The sequence below is a fragment of the Eptatretus burgeri genome, chromosome 5 (genome assembly GCF_056783735.1).
Source record: "Eptatretus burgeri isolate ZD-2024b chromosome 5, Ebu_testis_v1, whole genome shotgun sequence".
NCBI lineage: Eukaryota > Metazoa > Chordata > Myxini > Myxiniformes > Myxinidae > Eptatretus > Eptatretus burgeri.
This window is the reverse complement of record NC_140965.1, coordinates 75,130,348-75,152,625: the sequence shown is the minus strand read 5'-3', so window position 1 is coordinate 75,152,625 and position 22,278 is coordinate 75,130,348. Positions and strand designations below refer to the sequence as shown.

Below are 22,278 nucleotides of genomic sequence, written 5' to 3'. Positions count from 1 at the left end.
AATTTGAGCGATGCCACTATGCCTCGAAGTTCACCTAGCTCCATGGCCAGAGGACACTTCGCCCAAAAAGGCAGCACCTCCTGCGACTCCGAACGAACCGTGCGCCACTTCACCAAGCGAGTCTCCACGGCTGCAAAGGACGGCCAAGAAAAACACTGCAAACTCCAAGGAAGATTTATTGCAATAACTGGTAATTACACGCAAGCGTCGTCTGGTCTGCGCTTGGAAAAAAATGAAACCATGCAAGCACGAAAAGCGCATCCAGACGGGTGCCATATGACGTTGAGGATTGCGTGTGAAGGCCCTTGGTAACAAAAACAGATTGGGTACACAACCAAGACTGGCCTGCAACAGACTTGGTAACCGTTTATTGACAAAGGGAAACTGATTATCCCATTTCCATGAGCAGATATTAACTGAGAAGCGTTATTTCAAACCTCATGGTACAAAGACTTTTCAGGCTTCATCTATGAAGGATGTACAACTAGAAAATTGAATTCCATGTGAATGTGTCAATGGGATGCTACACATCACCACACACCACCTATTAAGACATTGTTACATTTGATCTCAATTTCTTTTTTTGATGTATCATTCGTACTCTTACAGAGCATAGAGGCTGCCAAAGCAGTTTCTTGGCAAGGGTTATACTGGGTGGTTTGCCATTACCTTCCCAGCATTGTTTGTCTCTGCTTTATACTTTTAAATGTTGAGCATCAACTGAAGCAGAATGTACCATTTAAAAACTTTGGTATGACTCGGATGGGGGTTTGAACCACCACCATCCCAGGCTACCAGACTTAGAGACTTAGGGCAGGTACTCTAACCATGACACCATCGGATCTCAATTAACGGTGACATTAAAAGTTTGAGGTGTACAGTATTGCCGTCATTTAAGAATCTTATAAAGCACAGGAGGATTGGAAATGTCATCAAATATTAATTGTACCTTTGTATGGGCAGGAAAGCGTTGTGTTGCATTGTGTTGTGTTGCATTGTGTTGTGTTTTACTTCTGATTCATTTATGATCTTCTGACAAATAATGAGAACTATTCTCTCAATTTCCATGTGGCATCTGTTTTAAAAAGCTGGAATTGTATGGTAATTATACTCGCACGTTTATTTGTTTAACAACCTCGTGCACATCGACGTAAATAATCGAGCTACTACTTTTTAAATGGCTTCAGCTATTCCAACCTTCTTGTGGGGTCTGCTGGAGAAAGTTTTTTTTTTCTTTCCTGAAGTCTTTCACGAACCAGCTGGTCAGGCATAACATTTGACAGAAGCTGACTTGGGCAGGAATTCGTAATTTGTTCAGGGTGCCTGCGATAACTCGCCTCCTCTTCACTAAAGACACCGTGGGTTCTTTATCATCCACCGCCGAAAGCCAGCATGCAGAGCACCCGGCTTCACGTCCACCTTAGCGAGAGACGGCACAATTTGTGATGGACTCCCTGCCTGCGAAGCACCAATCCGACATATTACAGTTGGATGGAGAATCGAGCGTAGACTATCGACGCCTCATTGGTAAGTACACCTCTAAATCATTCTGTTGGACTACAGGTTGACACAAACAATAAAATATTTAATACTGTTGTGGGAATGACTCCTAGGGGTTAATCCTGCTATTCATTTGCAATGGGTCACCGGCTTTGACACCAACACAAATTTTTATTGCGGACTCCAGTCATCAAAAGGCTCCATATATCGAACAAAGTTTCAAATTGAGCACATCGCCGCCATTAAAGCATTTAGATTGCATCAGATGTGGCAATAAATGCAAACTGTTGCTCCCAGCTTGCCAGCTCGATGACAGAAGACGGCATTTGTATTTTTGCCGCCTCCATCCCGACCCCGTTTGGAACCCTGTGCGAGCATGGACCACTTGCTGTAGTAAATGCTTAATATAAAATATACGTTTCCTTTATGGGTGTTTTAGAATGACCGTGATGTAATTAAATGTGATCACTATTTTGAATAGTTCGAGATGTCAAACCCAACCTATTATGTGTACAGTATAAAGATTCTCATCCATGTGATACAGTGGTGGCCAAAAATATTGGCACCCTTGCACTTTTTTCAAATGATTCACAATTTTCTCTAAAAATAAGTTGAAATTGACGACAGTATTTGGTTTCCACAATTCCATATTTCACTGTTTATATTACAGAACCTTTGTTTTTGATTCAGAACTTAATAGTATATCCTTTGAAATCAGAAAATATAAAGAAATTGCATTGACAAAATTGACACCACAGACTTAATATTTGGTGACACAGCCTTGGGATAAAATAACTGAAGTCAAGTGCTTCCCTATAGCCATGAATGAGCTTCCTACACCTCTCTACTGGTAGTTTGTCCCACTCTTTTTGTGCAAACTGCTCCAGTTCTCCCAGATTTGAAGGGTGCCTTCTCCCAACTGCTGTTTCCAGATCTCCCCACAAGTGTTCAATGGGATTTAAATCTGGACTCATTGCTGGCCACTTCAGAACAGTCCAGCATTTTGTCTTTAACCATTCCTGGGTGCTTTTTGACGTGTGTTTGGGGTCATTGTCCTGCTGCAAGACCCATGACCTTCGACGTAGATCCAGCTTTCTGACACTGGGTTGAACATTGTGCTCCACAATGCCTTGGTAATCTCCTGATTCCATGATGCCGTGCACACATTCAAGGCACCCAGTGCCAGAGGCAGCACAGCAACCCCAAAACATCACTGAACCTCCTCCATGTTTGACTGTAGGGAAGGTGTTCTTCTCTTTGAAGGCTTCATTTTGTTTTCTTTAAATGTAGAGTTGATGTGCTTTACCAAAAGGCTCTAATTTGGTCTCATCTGTCCACAGGACATTCTACCAGAAGGATTTTGGTTTGTTCAGGTGTGTTTTGGCTTTTTTACGTCTCTCTCTCAGCAGTGGGGTCCTCCTGGGTCTCCTACCATAGAACCCCTGTCATTGAGTTGGTGAAGGATGGTGCGAGTTGAAACTGTCGTGCCTCGTGTCTGAAGGTCAGCTTGAATCTGTTTGGCAGGTGATTGAGGTGTTTTCTCCACCATTCGAGCAATCCTTCATTGCAATCCTCAATCAAGTTTTCTCTTGCGACCACGTCCAGGGAGGTTGACCAGTGCCATGGGCCTTAAACTTCCTGATAACATTACATACGGTGGACACAGGAACATCAAGGTCTCTGGAGATAGACTTGTAGCCTTGAGATTGTCCATACTTGGATACAATCTTGTGTCTGACCTCCTCAGACAATTCTCTGGTTTTATTTCTTTTCTCCATGTTCATTGTGGTCCACACAGTGACACAAAACAGCAGAATGACTCCTTTTCTCTATTCAAACTGGATGAAAGTGATTTGTATATTGCAGGCACCTGCAACTCACCACAGGTGAGTTCAATTCCAAAGTGAAGGAGAATCACCTGCTTGAAATATAATTATTTCTCAGAACTTCGAAAAGGTGCCAACAATATTGTCCGGGCCATTTTCGGATTTCTGTGTGGAATAAGCTAAGATTTAGTAATTTTTCAGCTGTTTTTTGTTTTGTTCTACTCCAAACCAAAGAAATACATGTGGATACCAAAATATTTTTTTATTTAAACAATTTTCTGGAAGAAATGGTGCATTACCTGAAAAAAGTGCAAGGGTGCCAATATTTTTGGCCATGACCGTATTTTGTGTTCTTATCCTTTGTTAACTGTCATAAAGGTTCTTTGTGGAGTTTCATTTAGCAGGGCTGACAGGATGGCATAGAGGTGTGCACACTTGCCTCCAAGCTGTCCACCGAGAGGTATGCACACTTGCCTCTAAGCTGTCCACCTGGAGGTATGCACACTTGCCTCTAAGCTGTCCACCTGGAGGTATGCACACTTGCCTGTAAGCTGTCCACCTAGAGGCCTGCACACTTGCCTCTAAGCTGTCCACCTGGAGGTATGCACACTTGCCTCTAAGCTGTCCACCTGGAGGTATGCACACTTGCCTCTAAGCTGTCCACCTGGAGGTATGCACACTTGCCTCTAAGCTGTCCACCTAGAGGTATGCACACTTGCCTCTAAGCTGTCCACCTCGAGGTGTGCACACTTGCCTCTAAGCTGTCCACCTGGAGGTATGCACACTTGCCTCTAAGCTGTCCACCTGGAGGTATGCACACTTGCCTGTAAGCTGTCCACCTAGAGGCCTGCACACTTGCCTCTAAGCTGTCCACCTGGAGGTATGCACACTTGCCTCTAAGCTGTCCACCTGGAGGTATGCACACTTGCCTCTAAGCTGTCCACCTGGAGGTATGCACACTTGCCTGTAAGCTGTCCACCTAGAGGCCTGCACACTTGCCTCTAAGCTGTCCACCTGGAGGTATGCACACTTGCCTCTAAGCTGTCCACCTGGAGGTATGCACACTTGCCTCTAAGCTGTCCACCTGGAGGTATGCACACTTGCCTCTAAGCTGTCCACCTAGAGGTATGCACACTTGCCTCTAAGCTGTCCACCTCGAGGTGTGCACACTTGCCTCTAAGCTGTCCACCTGGAGGTATGCACACTTGCCTCTAAGCTGTCCACCTGGAGGTATGCACACTTGCCTGTAAGCTGTCCACCTAGAGGCCTGCACACTTGCCTCTAAGCTGTCCACCTGGAGGTATGCACACTTGCCTCTAAACTGTCCACCTGGAGGTATGCACACTTGCCTCTAAGCTGTCCACCTGGAGGTATGCACACTTGCCTGTAAGCTGTCCACCTAGAGGCCTGCACACTTGCCTCTAAGCTGTCCACCTGGAGGTATGCACACTTGCCTCTAAGCTGTCCACCTGGAGGTATGCACACTTGCCTCTAAGCTGTCCACCTGGAGGTATGCACACTTGCCTCTAAGCTGTCCACCTGGAGGTATGCACACTTGCCTCTAAGCTGTCCACCTGGAGGTATGCACACTTGCCTCTAAGCTGTCCACCTGTAGGTATGCACACTTGCCTCTAAGCTGTCCACCTGGAGGTATGCACACTTGCCTCTAAGCTGTCCACCTGGAGGTATGCACACTTGCCTCTAAGCTGTCCACCTGGAGGTATGCACACTTGCCTCTAAGCTGTCCACTTAGAGGTATGCACACTTGCCTCTAAGCTGTCCAGCCTGGGTTCAATTCCTGACCCAGCTATAAATTGTCATTTTGGTGTTTCACAGGTAAGGTGATTCATCAATGTGTGTGTGTTATCCTTTGAATGGATATCAAACGAGCATCTCATCTGCCATTCGTTGGTAGATAGTAAAGATCCTACGGTATCCTTTGTGAAGAGTAGCCGAGCTATCGTGAGCACCATGGCCAAACTCCAACCAGTCAAATGTCAGGCCTGGCCAGCCGGTTTACGAAGATTTGAGCTAAGTTTCCCCTGGCTGACCCCACTACAAAGGTGGGATATTGATGGCCATTAAAGAAGAATAAGTGTTTCATTTAATCATCTTAGGAAATGACGAGGCTTTGCTTGGTTGGGTGGAATAGCGAGGGGGTGGGGGCGGAAGAGTTTGCCCCACCTGCTGGCCAGGACAAGAGCCAATAAAGGCTGAGAGAGGAGGGGCTTAACTGTATCACCAGTGTGGTGGTTGCCCAAAAGGATAAAGGCAGATGCATTGGGTGGAAGCTAGGAGATACCTGGACCCAATCTGGGGATAAGGCATGATGTATGAAATTGCAGCATTGTGTGTCAGAGCCATGCTCCCACCAGCCAGCTGTGCTTCTCCTCCTGACAGACGTGATGGTTGCAGTGCCACTCTCCTGAGCTGGTCATAGTGTCTCTCGTGGAATGAATGAAGGCCTTTAAGATAGATAATTAAGGTTCCCGTTTCTTCGTTTAGTTCATGGGTGCATATGATCGGTAAGGGAAAGGGGGTTTATTCATTCAACTATTATTACCCTCGCTGATGGAGAGGGTATTGCACTTGGGTTCATTTGTCCGTACAGAACTTTAGCATTTTTCTCTGCAACCGCTTGTCGGATCGAGACAATTTTCACCATAGACAATTACCTAAATTAAAAAAAAAAATGAAATTAATGATGAGAATATGGAGAAGTGTAATTAATAATTGGGTCAAAATGTCAAAAAACAAATCACAGTGAGTAGAAATAGACCTAATCAAGCCGTCCGCTGCTGTGCTGCACAAGATGACTGGGTTTTTACCCGGCACACGTGAAATGAAAAGCAGGCTTAAGAAATTGGTTCATTTCTGTCTGTCCGGCTGTCCGTATGTCTGTCTATAAATGTCAGTTTATGATGGAGGAACAACTTCTTTAAATAATTGAATGTTATATTTTGAACATGAATCAGAAAACAAACCTGCCATTTAACAGTACTTTGTCTCTGAGTTCATCCTGATCACACATGCTTACAATGATCTATCTTCTTACAGAGGAGTGAGAGAATTTTTTGTTGATCTGTCTGCCTGACAGTCAAACAAAATTGAAAATCATTCGAAACAGGAAACCTTCCTGTTTTTAAGGACGGCATAAAGGACACATACAACAGGTACGAATAACTAATGTAACGTGTTATATAAGGTTGTGTTATAAACACTATCAAAGATTGTAAAATGGTGGTAAATCCCAGAATTAATTAATTTATACAACTTTTACAATTTTTATTTAAATTTAATTTATATACTTAAACATTACAGGGTAACGTGTTCTATGAACTCTCTAGCTATAATCGCTTCTGTGTTTCTTAATTTATTTACCATTTGGCCTTGTGTGTCTGTCCAATCATAACGTTTTTACTATTTGAAGGTTTGTCATTAAATTGTCAACAAACCCTTATTATGAGAACATGGAGAACATTAAATGATAAAATTCACATTTTTTCATTTTTTAGCTGTAGTTTTGGTCAAGTTTAGTTCGATAACAAAGTAGATGTGGCTTTGCATTTGGAAATGCTTTGTAGTTTGTTCACTGTGTTTAGTATCATTGGTTTTTGAAATTAGGTTGTATAGCACAATTAAGATGTATAACGTGAAGATTAATTGCATGATCTAGAGGGCTAAGATGTAATTTTGCAGGTTACGTTGGACCCAGTAGACATGGATGCCGTGTAAACAAGCGTGTGATCCACACACAGATCTACAACATCACTTAAGACCTCACCTGAAGACTACTCCCCAATGGACCACAAGATGAAGCCTTAAGCGAAGATTATTTTCGACCAATGGCCAGCTCAATGATGACCGAAATGGCAATGCATGAGACTGTCAAACACTTCAAATATGTCTTTCAATGCTGACAAATCTCACACTCTCACTGTGTCTCCCCAAAAGGACAATCTGGTGAACCCTCTCATCTACTTCAACAATTCTCTTGAAGAAGTTCAGTCACTCAAACTTTTGGCCCTCGCAATCAGCCATGATCTTTCTTGGGGGAAACCACCTTCAAAGTTGGCCTCCAAAGCCAGTTGCCGAATGGGTATCCTCTATCATGTAAAGTCCTTTCTTGGTACACCTAAACTCCTCTCCATGGACAAGGCCTTCATCCGCAGTGTGATAGAGTACTGCTCTCTCCTCTGGGCTGGCACCCCTGCCTCACACCTTGCTTAGCTTTACATCATGGAAACCAAGGTGTTCAAAATCATTGGAATCTCCCGTGATGAAGCCGAGTTTATGGATGTATCACTTTCCCATTACAGACAGGTCAGTGGTCTCTCTATCTTCTAACGCTTCCTTTCTGGTCTTGCACTCTCTGTCCTTTATATGCAACTCCTCCCTCCACCCACCGGTTTCGTCAAGGTGCATGCAGTCTACCAGCAACCCCCTTTCTGGTGAAACGGCCAAAATACAGAATTACTGCTCACCTCCACTCATTCATCCCTCTTTTTTTCCCACCTATGCAACCAACTTTTGCATTCTCTTCAATGTCATTCTTCCTTTCAGGGCTTCAAGGTAGCTGTTCACCATCATCTCAGATCATCCATAACAGTCTGTTGATAACCTGATGCTGTTGCAATTGCCTGATCATCATCAGATGCATCTCCCCTGTTTTGATTTAGATGCAGCTGTTGCCATTGCCTCCAGCTAGCTACACTGTCTCACTGTCATCATTAACCCAGTTTTTCCTCTATTTGCTTTGGAGTCTGATACTGTTTAACTTCCTTCAGTGCTGTGCCTATAAATAACTGTGAGCGGGCCTACCGGAAGCATTTCAGGATTGGGGGGCAAAATTAAAAAAAAACATGAAATGAGCACTTTTTCATTACAAAAACAGAGCTGTAGCCTGGTTTTAAAATGTGTGGGGGGGGGGGTGTTTGGAGGATTTGATAAACTCTTCCTTTATATTACTTTCTGCATCCAAAAAACAAACCCACAAAGCAAGTTTTTCTTTGTTATGGGGTGTCACTTAATCTGCCATGCTACTGGAGTGCTTGTTCGATCTCCTTGATGACACGACACAAATTTATAAATTTAGCCATGATGTCGAGCAGTTGATTCTGTGTCTGTGGTGACATATATGTAATGCACTTCACTTGTGGAGCCTGCAGGTAGTTGTTCAGAGTCACATTGTATTTTGCAATCCATTTCAGAAGGCTCAATAAATAATTGCCTGGGTTGCCAGGAATATTGATGTTCTCTGAGTCCCCACACACTGCAATGCACTGCTTTGCACAGAAGAGAAATTCAGCTGCCACAGACTCGAGTACAGCTCTGTTCCATTGGATATTTGCCGCCGTCTTGTCTATCAGAGCTGACGCTGTTCCTTCGAGGTTTTCCACACTTTGAGAAAAGATATTTGCTTACTGCATGGCCTCATGGCGGTAATGAGCAGCTTTATGTTACTTGCACTTTTCCTTTCTTTTGCACCATTAAATTAATGGCTAGTTTACAAATTTCCCCTTGTTGTTGTGGTTTGGCCAGAAAATGACACACGGAATGCAAGAAACACCATCGAGATGTTGGATCAGATCATCGGTAGTAATATACTTATCATCTCAAGTTCCTAGAAATTCTATTTTGTCGGGTCAGTGTTAACATTTTCCCAGGCTTAGCTGCCATCGGTGTCATTCTTTTGATAGATAGATTTTAGCAACTAAAAGTGGCCTGAAATATGAAATTAACCCCGAACTCCCCCTCAGCCTACGGGCCAGAAAAAGGGTGCCTTTTCATCATAAGTGATGCCTTTTCCATAAGATGCCATAAGTGATGCAAAACAAAGAGAAAGGAGTGCCTTTCTCTGCCCCCCCCCAGCTACTTATTTGAGAATTTTACCCTCACCAGAGGAGAAGGTATTGCATTTGGGTTTGTTTGTTCACACAGAGATTCCTGTTTTGTTCTGCAACCGCGACAAAAATAAAATTGATGATGCCATCGGTTACGTGGTTAGGCAGCCATATTGTTTTTGTGGTTTCTTTTAACCTTCAAAAACCCTCTTCACTGAAACGACTGAACAGATCGAGGCGAAACGTTACACATATGACCGCCTATCCATGAGGAACAAAAGGTTCACACTGACGACATCATAGGTCGCATGGTTTGGCAGCCATATTGGATTTACCCGACAATATATAAAAAATCTTCTTCTGCAGAACGACTGGTCAGATCAAGGGGAAACTTCACACAAATTTTCCCAATCCTCGAGGATACCAGGGTATTCATGAATAATTGATTGGTCACATGGTCTGGCAGCCATATTGGATTGAGTGAAAATCTTGAAAAAAAAATTTTCTCTTGATCCGCTTCATTGATTGATGTGAAACTTCACAATTATGATTTAGTATTGATGGGGGATATAGGTTTTAAATTTCAACCTGATCGGACGCATGATCTGACAACCAGAATTATTTAATTGTTTGAATCTTATTATTTTTAATAAGGCTCACTTGGCTGTGCCTGGATGGGTTTGAGGGTAGAGGAGTAGCAGCTGAAATGTGAATCCTATCCAGCAGTTATAAAGTGGCAGTTCTAATAAGGTAACACACCAGTACACAAACACCACACACAAAACTACACAAACACCACACAAAACAAGTCCTGTCAATGGTCTGCAATCTCTGATTGCTTTTTTTCTTGTTGTATTTATTTTATTTCCTTTTTATCTCACTCTCTACCTCTCTCGTTTTTTTTTTTTTGGAGGGGGGGGGTGGGAGAGGGGAAGACAATTATTTTTGTCGTCCTCCCTCAAAAAAAGGATTTTGCTCCACAACAAAAAGTGGGGGGAGGGGGGGCATTTACCCTCTGTCCCCCATGACCCCCTCCAACTTCCAGCACCCTTGACTATGAGTGCGCTGCAGTTCCTGGACATTTTAGTGTTGTGCTGATGTGAGCTTAAGGATAAGAATATGTTATAGCTTGCTGTAGTGATTTTCACATTCTATGTCTCTTTCATGTATGCAGAAATTTTGTACCTTCTGACTCCTTCAGACTCTGTACCTTTACGACACTTTTGACACTTTAGATACTTCAGCAGAGTACCCGCCTATGTGCGATCTTGTTCCAAGCATGCAACATGTTCTTCTGACGCATTCCTTTATTTGCGTGATGTATTGGCAACTGTCAGCTAATGTATAGGCAAAAATAATCATAAACCCGGGTTACATGCATGAAGTAAAAACATACCAACTGCTTATAATTCAAAACACCTCACTGCATTGGAAAAGGTGGGGACAGGAATACTGCCCTGTAAATGGTGGAGACTTGTCATACCTGGAGGTATTATACAACCTTGTAATACCCCACCTGGAGGCTCGCCGCAAGATGCACATTTACATTGAGAATTTGCGTTGTCCTCCCCCCACAGACCCTTTCGACCTTTACACCCCTGACGTCCCTTGACTCCCTTTAGACCCCTTACACCATTGTGTTAGACAGCTTGGAGCCTTGAGCATTTGGAGTTTCAGACCACTTAGACCTTTTTCGACCCTTTTGATATGCTTTCGAGATTAGACACTTTCGACATCTTAAATTACCATTGGAAGGCACCCTCTATACCTTCAGAATATCGAGAATCTTTTCGATGTACACCATGTAAACATCTATAGTCTTCTTGTAAAACACAGACTATACTCTTTTCAGCAAGCAATGTGCAAACTCGACCCACGCAGAGGGTGGGTACTCTGCTAGTATATAAAAACGAAAAACACAGTCCGTCCGTGAAGCCACTATATGTCGCTTAATTACGTACTGTTTCAACGTCAGTTGCGCCCTGACTACACACATATATATATATATATATATATATATATATATATATATATATATATATATTATTCACGCACAATTGGAACATCTTCTATATATTACTAAAACTCTCATCTTGCATATATGTATGTATGTATGTATGTTCCCAAAATACAGCCAAAACGGTACACGATAGTGCAAAACTTTTAGTGCCACCTTACTTACCATTCTCCTGTGGTGTGCAGTATCAAGTTTCGTTCAAATCAGGCAACAAAAAATTATTTAAAAATCAATTCCCGATTCAGTCAAGTACTCTTCGGGAGAATTTAATCAATGCAAACAACCTCAGCGGTATAGTTTGCTGGAGCTATCTTTTTTTTTCTTGAAATTATTTATTTAAAAATCTCAAACATTTAGTATCAACAAAGAACAATTTATTTTTAAGCATAAAATAAACATCGCCATTTTGATCTGATACTTCCATGTTCATGAATAAATAAAATTGTGTTTAGAAGACTACTCACAATTATTTCTTCGACTTTCCTTTCTCCGTTTTTTTTTCACATTGATGCGCAATATCAAGTTTCATTCAAATCTGGCAATGAAAAAAAAATATTAAAAAATCAATTCCGATTCAGTCAAGTATTCTTCGGGATTATTTGATCAATGCAAACAACCTCTGCAGCATAGTTCACTGGAGCTATCTTTCTTTTTTTTTTTTGAAATGATTTTTTGCCAACCGCCATCACAACGGGAACCCAAAGGGTTCATGGGTCATCTAGTACCTTTTAAACCTTTGAACTGTTTAGACTGCTGAGACCCCTTAGACCTTAGAAGACCTTTAAGATGCCATTAGACATTTACATCCTTTAGACCCCTTCATGCTTAAACTCCTCTATACCTTTAGACCCCTTGAAAATGTATAGACCCATGTGATCATCTCAAACCTTAAGATCCCAAATACCCCAAGAATCTTGAGATCCCAAGACACTTAAGACCCAAAAGACCGCTAAGACTCTTAACCCTTAGGAATTTAAGACCCCAAGGATCTTGTAAATCCTGTTAGACCCTTTATAACTCAGAGACCCTTTTAGACTCTATAGAACCTGTTAGAACCTTTACAACCTGAAGATCCTTAATAACCTTAAGACCCCTTTCGAGCCCAGGACCCTTTAGACCTCTTTTACCTTTAAGAGCCTTTCGACATCTTTAAACCCCTTCGCCCTTTTATACCCTTTAGACCCCTAGAACTTTTAGACCCCACAGACCCTCAAAACCTTTTTCAACCCTTAAGTCCCTTGACTCCCTTTTAGATGCTTGAGACCTCAACACCATTTAAACCCCTTACACCCTTCAGACATGTTAGACAGCTTGGAGCCTTGACCTTTTAGCGCTTCAGACCACTTAGACCTTTTTAGACCATTTTGACCCCTGAAACTCTGACAACTATTGAAACACAGACTTTTAGACCATCTTGAACCTTTGAGGTGTACACCACGCAAACATCTATAGGCTTCTTGCAAAACACAGACCATGCTTTTTTCAGCAAGTAATGCACAAACTCGACCCACCCAGAGGCTGGATGCTCTGCTAGTATATAAAGAAATAGAAAAGCAAATACCCCTGGGCCATCACCTGGTAGCATAATGATACTGAGGAGGAAGTCAACATGGGATGGAATCAGCAAAATGCATCAATGAACCAATGTTATGGTAATGTTGTCCACAGGGATATGTGATCTGACCAATAACATTCAATGATGCCACATTCAGTATGCTGACTGTTGGAGAACACCACATCGAGTGTGGTATTGTGTTCAGTGATCAGTTCAGTTGTGAAATGATGTACAAAGAAGGTTGCCGTGATGTGAGCAAGGAAAGGTGTTTGTTGGACTGTATCCTCATTGAAGTCACCAATGAGAACCAGTGTATTTGACGAGTCGACAGTTTGTGCCATTTCACAAAAAGCAGCTGTTAGGAACTTGATATTTAGAAGCCATGTACACAACAGCTACTTGAAGTGTAATGGCATCGTAACGGCAGAGGATTTGAGTATTTATGTGTTTTTGTGATGTGTCTGTCATGATTTACATCCACCACTATACCATGTGCAGGACCATTTTGGGAATTTGCTGGGGATTGATAATTTCTGATCATTACGCATCCAGGAACAGCATAATTTTGAGAACTGTCTGAATGTATCAATCTCGCTTCAGTGATGCCAATTATATGAGCAGCCAAAAATTTGGATCAGCGATGAAATCAGGAAGATGTTTGTGAAAAGACCGTGTATTCTGGAATATGATTTTCCATACCGAGGGCAGGTGATGGTAAACAGGTGTGCAGCACAGCTGGAGCTTGGCACATGTGTACGCATATGAGCCATTTCAGCTTTGACATCAGCGGATACTGAAATCTGTTTACCACCAAGATCGAGAAGGAATAAACCTTTCCTTGACGTTACTCTCGACAATGTGACGTAATGCATATGATTGCGACCAGATTTTAGATCCATAACAGAATTTTTTTAAGGTGGATCCTTGGCACTTGTACACAGTTTCAGTGGCAGAAGGTCTCGATGGAAACTTGAGTTTGAGATACCAGAGCAGCTCTTCTGGTAGCATTGATTGAGAGATTCACAGAACAAAAAGATGTGTCCATAGTTGGTCAATACCAGCATGTTAATAAGGATGTTTTTTGATTGGTGCATCTTCCAGCTTGGGGATCAGAGAACTTTACCCAGAGAATAGTGAGATGCTGCACACCCCCTCAGCTACTGGACCGGTTTCATCACTTATTGGCGAATCATCAGCGATAGTGCAGACAACCAATAAGCGATGAAACCGGTCCGGTAGCTGAGGGGGTGTGTAGCATTGGGATTCTCATGTGTGTACTATGTTTGAACGTCTTTATAGTTGTTGAGGAACTCTGGGAAGGGTTCTAAACAGCGTAGCATTTACCTCTTCTTGGGTTGCTTTCTGCAGCTTCTTTGGCTGGAGGAGTATGGGAGGGGTCAATTGTTTATATAATCCCAGCCACCTGGGTTTAGTTGATTAGGTGAGAGCTGATTGGCTCTTCCCTCCATTCATCAGTGAAGGAATTGGATGGGTCTTTCATATATATATATATATATATATATATATATATATATATATATATATATATATATATATATATATATATATATATATATCTTTGAAGGTGTGAGACATAATCCACATCGATGCTCACCATAATAGTCTGATGTTTAAATGCCAAACGTGGTCATCATTTTTTGGATATTTATCAGTATGCCATCCTGACACAAGGAAATACAAGGAGATACAAGGAATTCAGACACAGGTGGAGAGTATTCAGCCCATCATGCCTGCACCACATCAACACCACACCAATTTATCAACATAAGATCCTGATGAGGGTAAACAAGCCTGAAAACCAGATAAGTGGCTCCATTTGATGTTTTACTGATATTGAACTTGTCATCTTTGTGTAGGACTACGTCCAATGGAGATCAGGGGAGTGCTTGTCACACTACATATATATATATATATATGTAGAAAGCTGAAATTTAGTGTGTTGATGGACATCGAAGCCGATACACCGGGAAAAATTACAGAACCTTCGGAAAGCATCTGTAAATGAAAATATAAATAAGTGAAAATCAAATGCAGGTGAGTGACCCAAGACAATAGGGAAGCACGGTTCGTATGCTGACACAATGTGTAAGCACACCCCACTAGTACATCTATACACACATTGCCTTCAGAAAGTATTCACACCCCTTGACTTTTGTCACAATTTCTTGTGTTGCAGCCTAAATTTAAAATGGATTACATTTTTTTAATTTGTCACAGATCTACACAAAATACCCCAGAATGACAAAGTGAAAATGTTTTTAGAAACTTAAACAAATTAATTGAAAATGAAAAGCTGAAATGTCTTGCATCAATAAGTATTCAACCCCTTTGCTATGACACTCCAAATTGAGCTCAGGTGCATCCAATTTCCTCTGATCATCCTTAAGATGTTTCCACACCTTAATTGGAGTTCACCTTTGGCCAATTTGATTGATTGGATATGATTTAGAAACAAACACACCTTTCTATATTATATCCCACAGTTGACAGTGCAGGTCAGAGCAGAAACTCCACCGTGAGGTCCAAGGAACTGTCCAGAGAACTCCGATATAGAATTGTGAGGAGGCATAGATCTGGGAAAGGGTATAAAACAATTTTTAAGTGTTGAAAGTTCCCAAGAACACATTGAGCTTCATCATTAGGAAAAGGAAAGTATATGGAACTATCCAGACTCTTCCCAGAGCTGGCCATCTTTGTACATCTGGATTTGGGGATTTTCTCCCATTCGTCCTTGCAGATTTGTTCAAGCTCTGTCAAGTTGGATGGGGAGTGTCGGTGAACAGCAATATTCAAGTCTTTCCACAGATTCTCAATGGGATTCAAGTCTGGGCTTTGGTTGGGCCAATCAAAGACTTTCACATTCTTGTTCTGAAGCTATTCCAGTGTTGCTTTGGCTGTATGCTTGGGGTTATTGTCCTGATGGAATGTATAGCTTTGCCACAGTCAAAGGTCTTTTGCACTCTGAAGCAGGTTCTCCTCAAGGATTTACCTGTATTTGGCTCCATTCATTGTTCCCTCTATCCCTACAAGTCTCCCAGTCCCTGCCACTGAAAAGCATCCCCATATCACGATGCTGCCAATACCATGCTTCATGGTAGGGATGGTGTTAGATGGGTGATGAGCTGTGCTCAGTTTCCACCTGATGTAGTGTTTGCATTCAGGCCAAAGAGGTCAATTTTCATCTCATCAGACGACAGAATATTTTTCCTCATGCTCTCAATTTTCCACATGCCTTTTTGCAAACTCCAGGCATGCTGTCATGCCTTTTTCTCAGGAGTGGCTTCCGTCTGGCCACTCTCCCATAAAGCCGAGATTTGTGAAGTGCTGCAGAGACTTGTCCTTCCAGCAGGTTCTCCCATCTCAGACAAAGAACTCTGTAGTTCGGTCAGTGTGATCATTGGGTTCTTGGTCACCTCCCTGACCAAAGTCCTTCTTGCCCATTTGCTCAGTTTGGTTGGATGGCCAGCTATAGAAAGAGTCTGGGTAGTTCCACATTCCTCCCATTTCCTAATGATGGAGCTCACTGTGCTCTTGGGAACTTTCAACACTCCAGAAATTGTTTTATACCCTTCCCCAGATCTATGCCTCCTCACAATTCCATCTCTGAGTTCTTCAGACAGTTCCTTGGACTTCATGGTTGAGTTTCTACTCTGACATGCACTGTCTGTGGGACCTTATATAGAAAGGTGTGTTTCTTTATAAACCATGTCTAATCAATTGAATTGGCCACAGGTGAACTCAAATCAAGTTGTAGACATCTCAAGGATGATCAAAGGAAATTGGATGCACCTGAGCTCAATTTGGAGTGTCCGAGGAAACGGGTTGAATTCTTATTGATGTACGACATTTCAGCTTTTATTTTTAATTGATTTGTAAAAATTTCTAAAAACGTGTTTTCACTTTGTCATGATCGGGGATTTTGTGTAGCTCAGTGACAAAAATTTTCATGTAGTCCATTTTAAATTCAGGCTGTAACACAACAAAATGTGACATAAGTTGAGGGGTGTGAATACTTTCTGAAGGGTGTGTGTGTGTCTGTGTCTGTGTCTGTGTGTGTCTGTGTGTGCGTATCTGTTGTCTGTGTGTGCGCACGCACATGCTGTTCATAAAGCATAACGTATTCTCTCTGCAAACCCCCCTCTCCCCACACCATTCTCTCTTTGCTCCATCCTCACTCCACTCCCTCCTCATTCAGCACAGCACCCTCCTCCAACACCTCTCTCTCTCTCCCCACCCTATCTATCTCTCCAGACATGTCCGGAAAGACCATCCCCTCGCACTGCCTTACCTTTCCCTCGCCTCACACTGCCTTACCTTTCCCTGTCCTCATGCTGCCTTCCCTTCCCCCACCCCTCCTTGCACCCCTTCCTTCCTCACTCCCACTCTTCTCTTTATCCTTACCTCCTCACTCATCCACCACTCTCTCCATCCGGATGGGCCATCCCCTCACGCTGCTTTCGCTTGCCCTCCCTTCATGTTGCCACCCCCCCATGCTGCCTCCCCCATCCCTCACACTGCCTTCCCTCCCTCATGCTGCCTCCCCCTCACACTGCTTTACCCTCCCTTCCCCTCATTCTGCCTCCCCCTCCCTTCCCCTTGCGCTGCCTTCCCCTCGTGCTGCCTTCCCTCCCTTTCCATCACCCTGCCTTCTTCTCCCTTCCCCTCCCGCCGTCTTCCCCTCCCGCCGTCTTCCCCTCCCGCCGTCTTCCCCTCCCGCCGTCTTCCCCTCCCTTCCCCTCTCGCTGTCTTCCCCTCTCACTCTCTTCCACTCTCGCTGCCTTCCCCTCCCTTCCCATCTCGCTGTATTCCCCTCCCTTCCCCTCTCGCTGTCTTCCCCTCTCGCTGTCTTCCCCTCTCGCTGCTTCCCCCTCTTGCTGCCTTCCCCTCTTTCTGCCTTCCCCTCCCTTCCCCTCTTGCTGCCTTCCCCTCCCTTCCCCTCTCGCTGCCTTCCCGTCTCACTGCCTTCTCTTCTCCTCTCCCTGCCTTCCCCTCACGCTATCCTCCTGCCAAACCCCCTCCACCACTGTACAACTCTTGGGAGGTCGAGTAGAGGAAGGGCTGTCAAAGAATGTGCAATTTGGACAAATGAAATGTTGTTGTTTTAAGTTTAAAAAAAAAATTTGAAGCAGTTGTAACTGCTACTCAGATCAATTCAGTTTTTCTGAAGCAATGAAGCACCAGATCACGGCAGGATCGCGGAGAGTTACACACACTCGCTCAAAGCTGTCTCGCCTGAGTTTGAATCCCAACCCAGCTATAAGTCATCCCGGTGTTTCACAGCCAGGGTGATTCATCAACGTGTGTGCCATCTCTCGGATTGACGTTAAACTGGGCATCACATCTGCCAGAATCCCCCTCCCCACGTCTCCTCTCCTCTTGTGCCCCTCCACTCTCTACCCTTCCGTCCCTCTCCCCTCCACTCTCCCTCTTACTCCTATCCCTCTCTACCTCTCTCCCTTTCTCCGTTCCCTTTTTCTCTCTCCGACACCTCTCCCTCTCTCCGACCCCTCTCCCTCCTCTATCCTTCCTCTCCCTCTTTCTACCCCCCCTTTAATATCACAGTCAGCAAAGTGATGGGCTGTATTTGCCAGTATGTGTATATGTATATATATATATATATATATATATATATATATATATATATATATATATATATATATATATATATATACATATATATATACATATATATATATATATATATATATATATATATATATACATATATATATATATATATATATATATATACATATATATATATATATATATATATATATATATATATATATCTTTTTTTTAACAATAAAGATCCACCCACATATCTCACCTGTGAATGGAGGGAATAGCCAATCAGCTCTCACCGAATCAACTACACTCAGGCGGCTAGGATTATTTAAATAATTGACGTCTCCCACACTCCTCGAGTCGAATAAGATGCATAAAGCAACCCAAGAAAGCCTACATAAAGCAAACCAAGAAGGGAGCCTTATTGGTATGCATTGCTGTCGCTAATGATTCACCAATAAGCGATGAAACCAATCTGGTAGCTGATGGGGTGTGCAGCATTGGGATTCTCATGTGTGTACTACAGTATGTGTGAACGTCTTTATAGCTGTGGAGGAACTCTGGGAAGGGTTTGAAACAACAAAGTGCTTACCTTGTGTAGGTCTTCTTGGGTTGCTTTATTCATCTTCTTCGAGCAAGAGGAGTGTGGAAGGTGTCAAATATATATTTATAGATATATTTCAACAAAATCTAATCAACTTGTCCTTGTCACACTCCCAACCTCTCCACCAAGTTTCATCCGAATCCGTTGAAAACTTTGAGATATTGTAGCACAAATGTCGTTTTTGAGCTGAATATATATATATATATGTGTGTGTGTGTGTGTGTGTGTGTGTGTGTGTGTGTGTGTGTGTGTGTGTGTGTGTGTGTGTGTGTGTGTGTGTGTGTGTGTGTGTGTGTGTGTGTGTGTGTGTGTGTGTGTGCCCCTCCATTCTCTACCCTCCCTCTCCCCCCCTTCACTCTCCCCATTACCCCTATCTCTCTCCCTCCTCTCTCCTTGTCCCTTTTTTATCTCTCCTACCTGACTATATATATATATATATATATATATATATATATATATATATATATATATATATATATATATATATATATATATATATATATATATATATATATATATATATATATATCTTCTTCTTCTTCTTTCGGCTGCTCCCATTAGGGGTCGCCACAGCGGATCATCCGTATGATCCGCATAGTGATTTGGCACATGTTTTACGCCGGATGCCCTTCCTGACGCAACCCTGGTCGCCTCTTACGACACAGGGATAATATATATATATATATATATATATATATATATTTATATATATTTATATATATACATATATATATATATTTCTTCTTCTTCTTTCGGCTGCTCCCGTTAGGGGTCGCCACAGCGGATCATCCATATGATCCGCATCGTGATTTGGCACATGTTTTACGCCGGATGCCCTTCCTGATGCAACCCTGGTCACCTCTAACGACACAGGGATATGGTACACCTATTTTAACTGGGGTATACACCGGCCCAGTACAATGGTACTCATTTTTCCGACCTCGGAAGGATGGCAGGCTGAGTCAACCCCCTGGTGTGTATATATATATATATATATATATATATATATATATATATATATATATATATATATATATATATATATATATATATATATATACACATATGTACTAGTGATACCCGTGCACATGCACGGGATAGCAGTACAACATAGTTGGTAGCAGACGACAGACCATACATGGGGAATGACAAAAATACGCATTGTGCAAAATGCAAGTGGTACTATGGAACGCCAAGACTTCCCAAACATTGGCGGCATGTCCGCTAAGTATATTAGTATATTAATATCTAGTAATAATATTAAGTATATTAATATCTCATAAAGTAGTAAAGATATCATTACAGTTTTAACTGGTAGTAGTTAATATGAGATATTAATATACTTAATATTATTACTAGATATTAATATACTAATATACTTAGCGGACATGCCGACAATGTTTGGGAAGTCTTGGCGTTCCATAGTACCACTTGCATTTTGCACAATGCGTATTTTTGTCATTCCCCATGTATGGTCTGTCATCTGCTACCAACTATGTTGTACTGCTATCCCGTGCATGAGATATCAAAACTGTATTGATATCTTTACTACTTAATGAGATATTGAGCAAAATAGTTTGTCAATGGCGGCCATCTTGATTTCAAGATGGCAGCCACAATTTTCAAACATTTTATGTCACCATTGGCTTCCTCGAGCTGTAAAATGTAGGTATAGGTGGTTCAACTGTCTCGATATCTGTACTAGTTAAGGAGATATTTAACAAAACAGATCCACACTGGTGACCATTTTGAAATCCAAGATGGCCACCATATGGGGTGCAATTTCCGGTGGCCCCTGGACTAAAAATCTTTGTATTGTATTACTCTAACCATGTACCAAGTTTCATGCTTTTAAGGGAAAGTGCACAATTGATCAGCTCAGCCGCCCCACTATTTGCAAAAGCTGCAAGTAAAGGAAACTGATTGGGAAAAAAAACAACAACGAAGAAACTGAAACTGATCTACTTATCTCGTGTCAAAATAACTTGTTTAAGGACAAACATTCTCATTTGTTTAAGATAAAGGAAACTTCTTTTAACAAAATACAGTAAAATTAAAGGGGAAGAGGTGACATGTAAGTGATGATGAATGAAGATTTTAGATGACGAAGAATAACAAAAAAAAAATCAAAGTTTATTTGTTCGCTTGTCGGAAGCAGTTGTGGTTCTGCCTTGTGTAAATCACTTTCCTTTGTACGTGTTTGGAGCCAACATATTTGGCGCACATGAAAGTTTTGGCTTTTGCTTACACGACTGCTGCAATTGGAATTGGGCATCAAAGATTCCGCAATTGTGTGCACAAAATGTACCCGTATATGGTTCAGCATTGAGAAGTCCGGTTACATTGAACGATTTTTGGCTACATTTGGGACTCGCATTGATCCACCTCAAGCAAGTATCCTTTTTTTAAAATAGTAATAGCCATCCAGCAACCATCCTTGACAATGTTGTGGAACGTCGGCCGAGGCCCTCACTTTTTTTCGTCTTCTTTTTTCTTCCACCCTCACTTTTTAACCTTGATTCGCTTTTAAATTAATTTTCTCTGCATCCGCTTGAGCGATTGTCATGAGAGTTGTTTTTTTGAACAGTTACATGATGATTGGATGGAAAATGCAACTGCCGTTCCAAAAAGTCTTTTTTGTGTAGGCATAGGTTGCAGGGTGCATCATGCATCAGGAATAAACGGCGCCGACCATGCTTTTCTTGGCCTCGGCCAAATAAAATTGCACAAGAACACAGGACAGGTATAAATGGAACAAGTGTGCAGTACTTTATAAACTAGCACAAGTGCAGAAGCACTGGAGTACGAGACAAAACACACAGGACATTCATATGGCCTAATAATAACAATGTAAACAAAGATCACAACCAAATTTGTACTGAAAAGTAATGGGAGATGAATGCTATGGATGGATTGTGTTGAATCTGTGCACACAGAATCTAGGATGCCAGGGTGGTGGGGTAGAGGGAGGAGCAGAAGAGGGTTCTGCCTTGTGAAAATCGGTTCTGCCATGTGAAAATTGGTTTGCCTTATGAAAATTCAATGATTTTTGGCTACATTTATGACTCGCATTGATCCACCTCAAGCAAGTGTCCTTTTTAAAATAGTAATAGCCATCCATCCACAACCATCCTTAACAATCTTGTGGAACGTCGGCTGAGGCCCTCACTTTTTCCTTCTTTTTTTTTTTTCTTCCGCCCTCATTTTTAACATTTATTCGCTTTTAAATTAGTTTTCTCTGCATCTGCTTGAGAGATTGTCACGAACGCCCCTGGCAATTACCCCCCTGCCTTTTGCCAGGTGGGACATGGGGGCAAAAATGCCCCATCATGGGGCCACCCGAA

At 42.2% G+C, this 22,278-nt stretch overlaps 1 long non-coding RNA gene across 1 annotated transcript in view; it reads right to left on the bottom strand.

Annotated features, from left to right (window-relative positions):
• Positions 1 to 22,278, bottom strand: part of LOC147026714 (uncharacterized) — a 249,657-nt gene that overhangs the window by 15,425 nt on the left and 211,954 nt on the right. Inside the window, exon 10 of the long non-coding RNA XR_015058486.1 lies at positions 11,651 to 11,721. This is a non-coding gene — a long non-coding RNA (uncharacterized LOC147026714). The remainder of the gene's footprint in view (positions 1 to 11,650; positions 11,722 to 22,278) is intronic.